This window comes from Papio anubis, chromosome 17, assembly GCF_008728515.1.
Source record: "Papio anubis isolate 15944 chromosome 17, Panubis1.0, whole genome shotgun sequence".
Taxonomy (NCBI): domain Eukaryota; kingdom Metazoa; phylum Chordata; class Mammalia; order Primates; family Cercopithecidae; genus Papio; species Papio anubis.
In genome coordinates this window covers 16,912,091-16,926,421 of record NC_044992.1, presented here as the reverse complement: position 1 = coordinate 16,926,421, position 14,331 = coordinate 16,912,091, and the positions used below count along the sequence as shown (strand labels likewise).

The window sequence follows — 14,331 nt, the reverse complement described above, 5'->3', positions numbered from 1 at the left end:
CCCACCCCAAGCCAGAATGCTGGGTGACTTTGCTACAGGAGTTAAGCTTCTCTGGGCCTCCCGTCTCTCCAGCTGCTGTAACAATTCTTTGTCCACTTGGGCTGGTGGGAGGTTTACAACTTCACATCTCTATGAAGCTGTAGCTCCTAAGAAATCTTTCAGGTGGTTTTTACTTTACATTGTCTGAGAATTCTGATTATCACTAATAGGCACAATATTTACTAAGCACACTATTCTGTGCCCAGGACTGGCTAAGTGCTTTAGAGGCCCTATCTCATTTGATCCTCTTAACAACAAAACTATGAAATAGGTACTGTTACTTTCGCCTTTTGATGAAGGAGGAAATGGGCTCAGGGAGCTTGAGGGACCTGCCTAAGGTCCACACAGAGGCAGGCAGTCCTGCTGCCTCCGGCTGGTGAGGACTACTCAATTAGGAAACACCTTTTGCTTTCATACTTGAAACTGAAATTCCTTTTTTTTTCTTTTTTTTTGGAGATAAGGTCTCACTCTGTCGCCCAGGCTGGAGTACAGTGGTACGATCACCTTGGCTCACTGCCACCTCTGCCTCCCAGGTTCAGGCAATTCTGCTGCCTCAGCCTCCTGAGTAGCTGGGATTACAGGCACCCACCACCACGCCCAGCTATCTTTTTGTATTTTTAGTAGAGACAGGGTTTCGCCATGTTTGGCCAGGCTGGTCTCGAACTCCTGGGCTCAGGTGATCCACCCGCTTCGGCCTCCCAAAGTGCTGGGATTACAGGAGTGAGCCACGGCGCCTGGCCTGGACTGAAATTCCTTCTAAAATCAAGCACACCTGGTGCCAGACAAGAGGCAGACTTTCCCAGGTGACTAAGGCCTCACAGGACCTCCCCAGCATCAGGCCCCAGCAGCCAAGCAGAGAAGCAGCTCTAGATTGCTATAGAAGGGTCTGATTCAAGGAGTTGGGGAGCTTTGGCACCCCTTTCTGGATGCCAACCCTCACGGAGAAGCCTGGCCAGGGTGACCTCCTCCAGCACCAAGCTGGTCCATGAGATCGTTCAGGGCAGGAATAAAAGCAACAATGGAGGAAGGGCCATGCTCTGGCACTTTCTATGTACCTGTCGCTGGACTTGAACAAACAACCACCCTATGAGGTAGATTCTATCAATTCCAACATTTTACAGATGATGGAGCCAAGTAAAGGAGATAAATAACTTGGCTAACTTCACAAGTGGTAGACCCTGGATCTGAACCCAGGCAAAGTCCAAAATACGTATGCATATCCACTATGCTGCATTAGAGCTGCATCTCATTCATGGCTGTTTTCTCAGTATCCTGGTGCTCCACACATGATTTATAAATGAATGAATGACTGAATGAATGAATGAAGAGTTTGTGGTTATACTGCTACTGAAGTCACAAGTTGCTGGATGCTTTCCTGGGGTCCACCTACACCATTGGAGCGAAGTCCCCTTACATACAGAAACTCTTGCCAGAAAACTAGTAATTCTCACCTGCCCCATGTGTAAAAAGACCCACTCAATCCATCTGCCTTGACCTGGCTAGAAAAGAAACAAGCACCAAACTCCTCATTTTGGCCAATGTTATTACAGGTAATAACATTGTGACCTTTAGATGTGACCTGGCATGAATGGAAAAAGAATAGTAATTGGCCGGACGTGGTGGCTCACGCCTGTAATCCCAGCACTCTGGGAGGCCGTGGCGGGTGGATCACCTGAGGTCAGGAATTCGAGACCAGCCTGGCCAACATGGTGAAACCCCGTCTCTACTAAAAATAAAAAAAAATTAGCCAGGCATGGTGGTGCGTGCCTGTAATCCCAGCTACTAGGGAGGTTGAGGCAGGAGACTTGCTTGAACCCAGGAAGCAGAGGTTGAAGTGAGCCGAGGTTGAGCCACTGCACTCCAGTCTGGGCAACAGAGCGAGACTCCAGCTCAAAATAATAATAATAATAATAACAACAACAACAACAATAGCGATCTCTTCTACATACAAAGCACTTTAGCAATAAAAGTAACTGCCCAAGGCAGGGTGTGGTGGCTCACACCTGTAATTCTAGCACTTTGGGAGGCTGAGGCAGGCAGATCATGAGGTCAGGAGTTTGAGACCAGCCTGGCCAACATGATGAAACCCCATCTCTACTAAAAATACAAAAATTAACCGGGCATGGTGGCAGATGCCTGTAGTCCCAGCTGCTTGTGAGGCTGAGGCAGGAGAATCGATCACTTGAACCCGGGAGGCGGAGGTTGCAGTGAGCTGAGATCACACCACTGAACTCCAGCCTGGGCGACAGAGCGAGATTCCATCTCAAAAAACAAACAAACAGGCCGGGCGCGGTGGCTCAAGCCTGTAATCCCAGCACTTTGGGAGGCCGAGACAGGTGGATCACGAGGTCAGGAGATCGAGACCATCCTGGCTAACATGGTGAAACCCCGTCTCTACTAAAAAATACAAAAAACTAGCCGGGCGCGGTGGCGGGCGCCTGTAGTCCCAACTACTTGGGAGGCTGAGGCAGGAGAATGGCGTGAACCCGGGAGGCGGAGCTTGCAGTGAGCTGAGATCCGGCCACTGCACTCCAGCCTGGGCGGCAGAGCGAGACTCTGTCTCAAAAAAAAAAAAAACAAAAACAAAAAAAAAAAAAAAACAACTGCCTAACAGCCCAGCAGTGATGGCCCAGCTAAGGAACTGTGCATCAGCAACCAGGAGGGGCTTGTTATTATCCCCATTTTATTTATTATTATTATTTTTTTTTTGAGACTGAATCTTGCTCTGTCACACAGGCTGGAGTGCAGTAGCACGATCTTGGCTCACTGCAATTTCCGCCCCCCGTGTTCAAGTCATCCTCCTGCCTCAGCCTCCCAAGTAGCTGGGATTACAGGCAGGTGACACTACGCCCAACTAGTTTTTGTATTTTTAGTAGAGATGGGTTTTACCAGGTTGGCCAGGCTGGTCTGGAACTCCTGACCTCAAATGATCCACCCACCTCCGCCTCCCAAACTGCCGGGATTATAGACATGAGCCACCACGCCCTGCCTATTACCCCCATTTTAAAGGGGAGGGAAATGGAGCCTGACAGTGAGCAGCTGGTACCTGGATTTGAACCCAGGCTGGTGTGACCCCAAAGCCTGTGTTTATGGCCCCAAGCTATAGGACCTCCTTGCTTTCCAGATCACAAAACACAGCAACACTTTTTTTTTTTTTTTTTTTTTTTTTTGAGACAGAGTCTCCTTCACCCAGGCTGGAGTGCAGTGGTGCTATCTTGGCTCACTGCAACCTCCGCCTCCTGGGTTCAAGTGATTCTCGTGCCTCAGCCTCCCAAGTAGCTGGAATTACAGGCATGGGCCACCACACCTGGCTAATTTTTGTGTTTTTAGTAGAGATGGGGTTTTGCCATGTTGGCCAGGCTAGTCTCAAACTCCTGACCTCAAGTGATCTGCCTGCCTTGGCCTCCCGAAGGGCTGGGATTACAAGTGTGAGCCACGGTGCCGCAGCTCACCTTTAATGCTTACAACAAAGCCCGTTCACATTTTTGACAGAAGAGGAAACTGACCCTCACAGAGAGAAAGTGACTTGCCCAAGGGATGCTTCAGTTAAAACTCAAAGGCTTTTCCTAATTCTGAATCCAGTGCTTTCCCCTACCCCGACCCTATCTCTCCTTCCAGATGAGCACAGTCTCCAAGAAGGGAGCTCTAGGAGGTGAACCCAAGCTCCACTGGATTCTGCATGTTCTCCCTTAAGCCCCCTGACCATGGGCCTGTAGACGCTCTGAGCATGCCCGCTGCCCCTGTTCTATCAGCTGTCTCCACGGGGTCCCTGGTTTCTCACACCCAAGGAGTGGGTGACTTGGGTCCACAGACCATCAGTCCAAGAGCAGTCCACCCTCCCCCCATTTATACATGAGACTGAGGCCAGAGAGGAAAGGAAGATTCCCCAGCAGTCCTGGCTCCCCACCATAGTGCCTAATGGCTTCCCTGCCCCCAACCCCATGCTCGCCTGCTCCACCCTTCCCTCCTGCCTCTGCACAGCATCCTGGGCACCTTCTCTTCCCAAGCCTGATCACTTTGTGCAGAAAGTGGATGCTCAATTAGCTGGGCGTGGTGGCGGGTGCCTGTAATCTCAGCTACTCGGGAGGCTAAGCCAGAGAATTGCTTGAACCTGGGAGGCGGAGTCTGCAGTAAGCTGAGATTGTGCCACTGCACTCCAGCCTGGACAACACAGCAAGACTCCATCTCAAAAAACAAAACAAAACAAAACAAAACAAAACCGGATGCTCATCGTCCATCTGGCCCCTAGACTTCAAGAGCCTCAAAGCCTGGACCACAAGCTTGCTCCTGTCTGGGGCTGTGCCAGCATGGAGCCGAGCAAGAGAACACTTGGAGTTGTCTGCTGGACAGACAAGGAAGGCATGGCTGACGATGGTGGGAGCTGATGCGCCTGGCTGCTTTCCTTCCTGGCCCTAAGCACACTCTTCATACTCTCCAGCAACAGCAGCAGCGGGAACTTCCCCCTCACTCCTTGTCATCCCCCCAGTTCCATCTCTCCCTGTCCCTGCTCACCACTCCCCAGGTCCCCCACCCCCACTCCACCTCTCTGCCCTCATGTTTTTCTCTTCCCCATCTCTCCCTTCCCCGGCTCTGTCCACACACACACACACACACACACTTCACATGGGTTCAAGAACCAGTGGAGCAAAATCTGTCCTTTGCCAGCCAAGCCCCAGCCTGCAGGCAGCCTCCAGCCCTGCCTCCCCCACTGCCTCCCCCTCCCTGGTGTCACATTCCAATCTCAGATCCCCAGTGACCCACCAGGAACAGGGCACAGCTCTGCCTCAATCACTGGGGAACAGGACGAGCCAGTTTCTCCCAGCCCCCTCAGGAAGCAGCCTGGGGAAGCTGCCCGCCACCCCCCTGCCCCCCCACCCCACCAAGCCCCTCACCCCACTCATCTAAAGTCTGACAGCACAAGATCCACACAGACCTGAGCATGCCCTTGCTAAAGATCAAAGGGGCCCACCGAAGACAATGTCGGGGCTCTCACCCTCTCTACCTCACCTGGCCCTCCTGCCAGGAAGCATTTCTGAGTGTCCTGTGTTCTAGGCCTCGCCCTTGGCGCTGGGCCGGAGAGAGCAAGGAGACGTGCTTTCAGGCCTCGATGCTCCAGCCTCATGGGGAGGACAGACACTGGCAGAACTGCCGATAATTCCGTGATAAACGCTACGCCACGAGTATAGACAAAGGGAGATGACTCATACTGCCTCGGAGGTCAGAGGAGGAGGAGACAGGACGTCTGTTTTGGTCTGGGGCAGCAGGGAGGAAGGTGAAGGGCATCCCAGGTGGAAGGAACAGCCCAGCCCAATGCACAGAGGCAGGGATGCACATGGCTACATCTTAACAAGGAGGTGCCGGCTATGGCTGGAGGGGACAGGACTGAATGAGGACAGGGCAGGCAGAGGACACCAGAAATGGCCCCGGGCAGCGTGGGAAGAACTACAGATGGGACCTTTATTCAGAAGGCAGCAGGAGCCACTGGAGGTTATCTGCTGGGTTTAGAATGATCACTGACAGTGCTGCTGGCCAGCACCTGGGAGGGGACAGGATGGAGGCAGGGAGGCCAGTGAGGAGGTCCCAGCAACAGCCCATCCCTCTTCCGCCACCATTCTTTCTGAGCCAAGTCCTCCCCTCTTGGCCACAGCACACAGGCCACATCCCTTCCAGCCTCCAAAGACTTGCTCTGCTCACTGCGTTCCCTCTGCCAGGAGTGCCCCTCTCATTCTTACCTCGCTGTGCCTAAAGCACCTGCTTAAAGGCCCCTCCTCCAGGGAGCCCCCAGCTCTGGTCAATGCCTTGGCTATGAGCTGGGTCCCAATTACCCACTGGGCTGTGACCTTCTTGTGGTCAAGTGCAGGGATGCTTCCTGCTTGGACCCCGACATTAAGCACATAACTTTGGAAATAGTGGGTCCTTGGAAAATCCCTGTTCCCTTGGGCCCAGCACCCAGGTGCCTCTCCCACAGAGACGCTGCTCTGTGCACACCATTGCTGTTGCACCTCCTCCCTCCCTGTGGAGCCACACATTGGATAGGGGAGGAAAAAGACACCCATGCCATGGCCACAGGCAGCTGTTCAAAGCAATGCATTTCAAACATGGGCTGCCATAGAGATAGAATAGCAATAATAATACAATAATGACAGCAGCAATCAGCATTTACTGGCATAAGCACTGCTCTAAACTTCATATGGATTAACTCACTGCATCTTCACTTCAGTCCCATGAGGTCTGTACTGTTACTCTGATTGTAAAGATGGGGACACTGAGGCACAGAGAGGTAAACGGTCTGCTCAGTATGTGGTGGAGCCAGGAGTCAACCCAGAACTTGCCCTGAAGGACTTCGCCACACAACCAGCCTCTCCAAGACAAACAGAGAGGAAAAAGGAAGCTGCCGAGTAAGAGCCCATAGTCAGTGTGTCCTCACTTGGGGAAAAAGAAAACTATGCATGGATTGGTATATGTGACACACACATATACACACATATATATGTGACACACACATATACACACATGTGTGACACACATATACACACATATATATGTGACACACACATATACACACATATATATGTAACAAAAAGTCTGGAAGGACCCGTTCAAACTATTAACTGGGGTTACCTGCAGGGAGGGTGCCAAGGGAACTTTTACTTTTACTACATATATTTCTGGCTTATTTGCATTTTTCACCCAAGTATCCAAGTGTTACTTGAGTAGTTTAAAATGGCAGGAATTATTAGGGTTGCAATGAACATTTGTTGCATGAATACATGGCAAATTCATTTCCTAGGCCTGTTTCTTTCAAATTCTGGGTATGACCCATCAGTGGATTGCAAAATTAATTTCGTGGGTAGCAATGAGTAATTTAAAAAAAATCAAATACACTAGAACAAAAAGTATCACAGACCAGCAGACAGTAAGGGAGTTATTTCAGTAAACTTTTGTTTCAGCTATATACAGTGTGACCTGTGTAGTTACCTACAATGTATTTCTTACTATATGTCACGGGCAAGAGTTTGAAAGCCATTGGTCTAAGCTTGGGAGTCTAAAGAGGAGTAAGGTTGGGTGCAGTGACTCACTCCTGTAATCCCAGCACTTTGGGAGGCCAAAGAGGGAGGATAGCTTGAGCCCAGGACTTCAAGACCAGCCATGGCAAGACCCCTGTCTCTAGGAAAAAAAAAAAATTAAAAATTAGCTAGGTGTGGTATTGGGGGCCTATGATCCCAGCTACTCAGGAGACTGAGGCTGGAGGATCGCTTGAGCCCCGGAGGTTGAGGCTGAAGTGAGCTGTGTTTGTGCCAAGGCACTCCAGCCTGGGCCACACAGCAAGACCCTGCCTCAAAAATAAAATAAACAGAGTAAGACAGGGTCCCTGCCTACAAGAGTCCCACAGTCTAGTGGAAGAGAAAGGCAGCTCCAGTACCCCTGAGTTCCCTTTATCTCCATAGAAGCCAGAGGGATGCTAGGTTGGTGGAAAGGTCCTATTTTGCCCACTCCACAGTTGGCTTCTAGGGCCTGGATCTCGCCTTGATACATTCTCCTCCTCTCCAAGTCTTTTGCTTGTGAGAGCTTTTGCCAGAGTTATAGGGCTGAGCCTGCCCTGAGATCAGAATGACTGTGTCCACTTCTGTGTCACGCAAAAGGCCACTTCTCCTTGCTCCTACCGGCTTGCCTGTCAAGAGGGGGAGGGGTGGGAAACTAGAAGATTCCTTTCCAGCTTCCAGATCCCGAGGGCCACGTCCCAGGGAAGCCTCTGAAAACCCAGCTGTGTGGTCAGCAGGGAGGGGCCACCACTCAGTCTGCAGTGAGGGCTGCCCCCCAGCTGAGGTGGGCCTGACCCTGAGCAGAACGAGGTTTGTATGGAGAACGGAGGGGGGGCAGTGGCAGGAAGAGAAGCAGAGCCCCCAGCTCGGGGCTCCCATCACGCTGGCGCCTCCACATCAGAGCTCGCCTAACCCACCCCCGCCTCTCCTCCCAGGGCAGCAGACAACTAAAAAAAGATAAAATAAAAAGAAGTAATTCCCCTGCTCTGACGTCAGCGCGAGGTCTTAACAGCCCGGCAGCGGCATGAAACTGGATTGCAACCAGATGTAATGCCCTTGAATTCTCAACACACTACTGCGTTGGAAAAGACATAAAGGGGAGGCGGGGGGGCAATATTGGTGGGAGGAACCGTACAGGTCCCGAGTGGGTCCCTGAATCCGGGCCCGCCGAAACCGCGAGGCAGGCGGCCCGGGAGAGAGTGCGGCGCGCGGAGCAGCGCCCGGCCGGCTCCGCCATTCCGGCGCGCGGCCTCCCCTCCCCCAGCCCCCACCGGCGCATTGTTACACTCGCTCCCATCCATTCAGAGCCCAAGGCCCGCCGCGCCCCCGCCAGCCCGGGCTCCGCGCTGGAGGGCACCGCTGCAGCCCGCACTCCGGCCCCTGCGTGGACTGGATAACGACCAAGAGTCCCAAGAAGGAAAACTGCTCGCCGGGAAAACGGGCGCCCCAGGAAGCTGTGGCCGCGACGGCCTAGGGCCTGGCTGGTGTTTCGCTTCCCTTCTGCCCCACCACGGAGGCCCCTGGAGCGACCAGGCTCCAAATGTCACCCTCGCGTCCTGCCACCCCCTGTCCCCGCCGCACTCGGCCCCCATGTCCTCCTCCCGGGTTCCCTGCCTTCAAGGCGCGGGAGAGGGGGAGCCGACCTCGAAAAGAGCGGCGGGGCGGCGGGCTGCGCCGCTGTCTGTGGGGTGCCAGGCTCGCGTGTCCGGGGCCCCCGCCCGTGATGTCATCCCCGAAGGGCCCGTGCGTCCCGGGCCGCTACAGAGCTCCCCAAGTCGCGGGGGCCGCTTCCTGCCCGGCCTCGGGGCCTGCGCACAGGCCCCGGCGCCGCTGCCCGGGTGGGGACACCGCAGAGAGCCCGCGCACCCCATCTCGCCACACACGGCCTTCGCCGCCCCTGCGGGCCCTGACTCCTACGCGACGGCCACGCCGGGCCCGGGTCACGCATGGGGAAGTCAGCTCCCCGCCCCCCACCTCGGACGCACTCACAAAGCTCCCCTCCGCCCCCGGCGCCGCGCGAATGTTCCCCACGTCGCCACCCCACGCTCCGCAAACACTCCGCGCCTCGGCGCACGCAGAGCCCTTGCCACACTCGCCCCTCGCGCCATGCCCCAACCCGACCTCAGCCGGCCGCACATTCCCCAGAAGACCCTCAGCCACGGCGCAGGGCGCCCCCACCCTGCAGCTCCCCAGACGTCCATCCGGTGACCTCGCGCACCCCCCACACCACACAAAGCAAGGACCCCGCGGACCCCACATCTCCACCCAGCGCGCGCTCTCGGTCCCCGAACCTGCCTCGGCTCCTCACCCGGCCCAGGATCCCGACGCCTCGCGCCGCCCCCACCCCGGGGCAGCGTCCACTGAGCCCCCCGCGCCCCGGCGCTCGCTGCTCACCTCGGCGCCCGCGCTCACTCGGGGGCCCTGGGTCTGGCGCTGCGACTTCGCGGCCCGGAGGCCTGGGTGGCCATGGGGGTCGGGGCGCGGCGGCCCCGCCGGCCCGCGGCCAGGCAGGAAGGAGGGTGGGCCGCGGCGCCCCCTCCTCGCGCCGGCGCTCGGGCCGCGGGCTGGGCGGCCTGCTCGGCTCGCCTCTCGCCTTCGCCGCACTCGCTCTCCCACTAGTCTCTCGGAGCCCAGCCGCGGGCGGGGGCGGCGCCCGGGGGCGCGGGGAGCGGGCGGCACGGGGACCGGGCCCTGGCCGCGCACCCGGCCGGGCCTGCCTGGTGTCCGCGGGTGCCGCGGGGAAATGCGATCCCCTCCGCACAGGAAGAGCGGACGGGCGGGCGGGCGACGCGCGGGGGGAGAAGGAGAGCGAGAGCGCGAGGAAAAAAGTTCCCGGGCGGCCTGGCTGCGCTCGCTCGCGGCCCCGGGCGCCAGGTGGGCCGTGCGCGCCCCGACAGCACCCCCTGGCGGTCCGCGCGCCCCACTGCGCGCCCCCCGCCCGCCCTCCCGCCGGCCTGCGGGAGGGGCCCTCTGCGGTGGGATCCCGGTGAGGCCCGGGAGGACTCTAGCGCCCTGCGTTCTGGAGCTTCCAGCGTCAGGCCAGGCCCCCACCCTCACTCCTTTAGCCCTCACCTGTGCCCACTTCTTTACAGTTTGAGAAACATTTTCGATTTCAAAACTCTATTGGTTTCATGTAAACTTCATTTACTGGGCACCTGGCACCTTGCTGAGTCTTGAGGAATGAGCAGAGACAATGCGGTCCCTGCTGTCATGGAGCTGGCATCCTGGTGGGAAGAGACAGACAGCAAACAAATGCTTAGATACATGACGAAGATAATTTTAGAGCAGTAAGTGCTAGGAAGAAAATTAGCAGGTGAAGTGACGGCTAGGGCTCCTTGACTGGTGGTGAGAGAAGGAGGCCTGTCTGTGCAAAGATCTAAATAACAGGAGGAACCGCCATGGGTAAAGTCTGGGAAGAGCATTTTTTTTCTTTTAGAGGCAGGGTCTTGCTGTGTTGCCGAGAGCGAACTTGAATTCCTGGCCTCAAACAGTCCTGCCACCTCAGCCTTCTGAGTAGCTGGGACTACAGGAGCCTGTCCTGCTGGGAAGAGCATCCTTGGCAGAGAGAACATCAAGTGCAAAGGTCCTGAGGCAGGAGAGAACTTGGTGAGTAAGTGGAATTGTGAGGAGGCCGTGAGCAAGGGAACAAGTAATGGGCACACTGAAGTCACAGCCATAACAGGAGGGCCAGAGCCTGCAGGGCTGCAGAGGGCCCAGTGAGGTGCAAGGAAGGTAGCCACTGGCAGACTTTAAACAGAGGCACGTTGAATGAATGAGTGAAACTTAAGTTATAGACCTCTGAGCAGTTTCATGCCTAGGTCTCTACTTGCCATAGCTCAGGTGGGAGCTCACTGCCACCTGCTTGGGAAGGCTCCCAGCCCCACCCAGCCTCTAGGGTCTGTGGGACATGACCCTATTAACAGCCCCATCGAAGCCTCCCTTGTTTGTCCTTTGGTTGGGCAGAGGGGAGCTGGTCAAGGCATCAGAGCTTGTGGGTGACCTGGGACAAGTGAGTCATGCAGTGGGACAAGTGAGTCCCGCATCTGCAAAATAAGGTATTGTGATAGGTAGAGGGCCTCACTCTGTTCCAGGCTTGCTGTGCCCCTTCTGTGCATGGTCTCATTAGATCCCGGTGCCCCCTCTGTGAGGTCAGCTCATCACATTTTGTGGATGAGGAAACAGGTACAGAGTGGTGAAGTCCCCTCTCCAGGTTCTCAAGCTGCAGCACAGAATCAACACCGGTCCCCACAGTCCTTCCCACTGGGTTTGGCTACCCGTCTCCCAGGGTGAATATCAAGAGCAAGACAGAGCTGGATCCCAGTGCGAATTGTGTCGTTTTAAGCTTGTTTTAAGCACAGTTTCTGGGGAAGACACATCTGGTTTCTTTTTTCTTTTTCTTTCTTTCTTTTCTTTTCTTTTCTTTTTTTTTTTTTGACACGGAGTTTTGCCCCTGTTGCCCAGGCTGGAGTGCAACGGTGCGATCTTGGCTCACCACAACCTCCGCCTCCCAGGTTCAAGCAGTTCTCCTACCTCAGTCTCTCGAGTAGCTGGGAGTATAGGCATGCACTGCCACACCCGGCTAATTTTGTATTTTTGGTAGAGACAGGATTTCTCCATGTTGGTCAGGCTGGTCTTGAACTCCTGACCTCAGGTGATCTGCCTGCCTCGGCCTCGCAAAGTGCTGAGATTTCAGGCATGAGCCACTGCACCTGCAAATCTGGTTTCTAAACATGGCTCCTCTGTGCCCAGCTGGGTGGCTTTGAGCAAACTACTTAACTTGCTGAGCCTCAGTTTCCTCATCTGTAGAATGGGGATAATAGTACCTAGCTCATGGGTCTGTTGAGAGGATTGAATGAGGTACGTGTGGAAAGCATTTAGCTCTCAGCCTGGCATGCAGTAAGTGCTGTTACTGCTTTAAGACGCCAGATTAATGGGAACAGTCCCTGTCATCCATCCAGGGCCCCCTGTCCCCACCCCGAGCTGGTCTCCTGCCCTCCCTGCCTTACTTTAACCTGCTCCTAAGTGGAGCCTAAGGGAAGGCTGGTTCTAGGGACCCCAGTGGGAGGCAAGACAAGGAGGCCTTGCTGGGGGATTTCTGGTTCCCACACAGGGGTCCCCAAGGCCAGCTTCTCTACCTGGAGAGGGCGGGAAAGCAGCTGGAACCCGAAGTCCAGGAGAGTCCATTTCCTGGCCTTGGAATTAGGTACTTTTGTTTTGAAAATTCCTTGGTATCAAGTTTACATGACTGGGGCCACTGGACCCTGTACGCAGGGCTGGGGGTACAAAGAGGATCCCTTTGGGAGCCATAGTTCAGGCACCACTCAAGGAAACACATTTGTTCAAGGGATTAGCATTCCTGGATGTCAGTTCAGCGAAGCGTTGGAGGAGGTGGCGATTGAGCCAGACCTCAGAGGATGGGCAGGAGGGGAGCCCTGGGTGGCAAAGGGGATGGGTGTCCCAGAGAGTGAGAGGAGGAAGGAATGTGCAGGCAGATGGAAGAGGGTGTGGGGTCAAGGTACTAACAACTGCCTCTGTGTGTGTGTGTGTGTGTGAGTGTGTGTACGTGTGTGTGAGACAGGGTCTGACTCTGTTGCCCAGGCTGGAGTGCAGGGATGTGATCATAGCTGACTGCAGCCTCGAACTCCTGGACTCAAGCTGTTCTCCCACCTCAGCCCCCTAAGTAGCTGGGACCACAGGCATACACCACTATGCCTGGCCAATTTAATTTTTATAGAGATGGCATCTTGCTATGTTGCCCAGGCTGGTCTTGAATTCTGGGCAGTGATCCTACTGCCTTGGCCTCCCAAAGTGCTGGAATTACAAGTGTGAGCCACCACACCTGGCCAGAACTGCCACTTTTGAGTACCTACTGTGTGCCAGGTGCCTAGGGATGTTGTAACAAATTCCACAAGTGGCTTAAAATAACACAAATTTATTTGTTTATTTATTGATTTATTATTTTTTAAGACAGAGTCTCGCTCTGTTGCCCAGGCTGGAGTGCAGTGGCACAATCTCGGCTCACTGCAACCTCTGCCTCTCGGGTTCAACTGATTCTCGTGCCTCAGCCTTCCGAGTAGCTGGGATCACAGGCACACACCACCATGCCTAGCTCATTTTTGTATTTTTTGTGGAGAGTGGGTTTCGCCATGTTGACCAGGCTGGACAGACTTACTCTTTACAGTTCTGGAGGTCAGAACTCCAAAATCAGTTTCACTGGGCTAAAGCCAAGGTGTGGGCCGGACCTGCTCTCCTGGCGTCTCCCGGAGAGAATCTGTTCCTTGCCTTTTCCAGTTTCTGGAGGTTGCCTGTGTTTCTCTGCTTGTGACCACTTGGTGACCTCCAGAAGCTAGAACACGCAAGAAAACAATTGCTTCCATTGTCCCGGCTCCTACTTCCTCCCTTGACCTTCCTGCCTCTGCTCATGAGGACCCTTGTGATTCCATTCTGGGCCACCTGGATAATCCAGGCTCATCCCTCCATCTCAAGAAGAACCTTAATTGATTTAATCACATCTGCAGGGACCCTCTGAATGCTGCCTCGCCACAACTCATTTTACAGATAGGAAAATCAAGGCTCAGAGAGGTGAAGTCACTGATCCAAAGTCACACAGCAGGTGAGTTTAGTCACCCATTTCATGCATGGAGAGCCCACTGTGGGTCAGACACTGGGTTAGACCCTGGGTTGCAATGTGAATGTTACCCATGAAGAGTGCTGTGGTGCTCAGGCCTGCAGAGTAATGACCTAGTCCTGTCAAGGAATTCGGGGGAAGGCTTCCTGGAGGAGGTGATTGGTGAGTTGAGCTTTCAAGAGTGATTTTCCTCTGCCTGCTTTAACCAGGGGAGGCTTCTGAACAAACGAGGGCCCTTCCAGAGGAGGACAGCCATAGGCCTAACCATCCTGAGACTGCTCTGCATGATGCTGGCTGAGAGGGCTCAGGCTTCTCAGAGGAGAACTAGGAACTGATCAGTGATCACTGTCAGCAGAGCTAGCCCCAAGAGACTTCTGCTGCTGACCCTGCTTGTCATCCTCATTTGCACACAGGTAGGAGGGTGAGCAGGGGTGTGCACGCTGTGCAATGCAAAGGCCCAATAAAGTCAGTGTTGGTGCAGGGTCTCAGACTTGCAGCTCAAAGGCTGAACTCAGGCTCCTGGGTTTGCTTTGATTGGAAAGCAGAGCAAAAAGTGAAAAATTTGAAGTTGACATATGTTGCCAGGTACAGTGGCTCATGCCTGTAATTCCAGCACTTTGG

The 14,331-nt window shown here is 54.7% G+C and overlaps 1 protein-coding gene across 1 annotated transcript in view; it reads right to left on the bottom strand.

The window, feature by feature from the left end:
- RAI1 (retinoic acid induced 1) overlaps positions 1 to 9,870 on the bottom strand; it is a 130,081-nt gene extending 120,211 nt beyond the window's left edge. Inside the window, exon 1 of the mRNA XM_017950387.2 lies at positions 9,477 to 9,870. The gene's annotated coding sequence lies outside the window, so the exon portion shown is untranslated. The remainder of the gene's footprint in view (positions 1 to 9,476) is intronic.
- Positions 9,871 to 14,331: the final 4,461 nt, after the last annotated feature.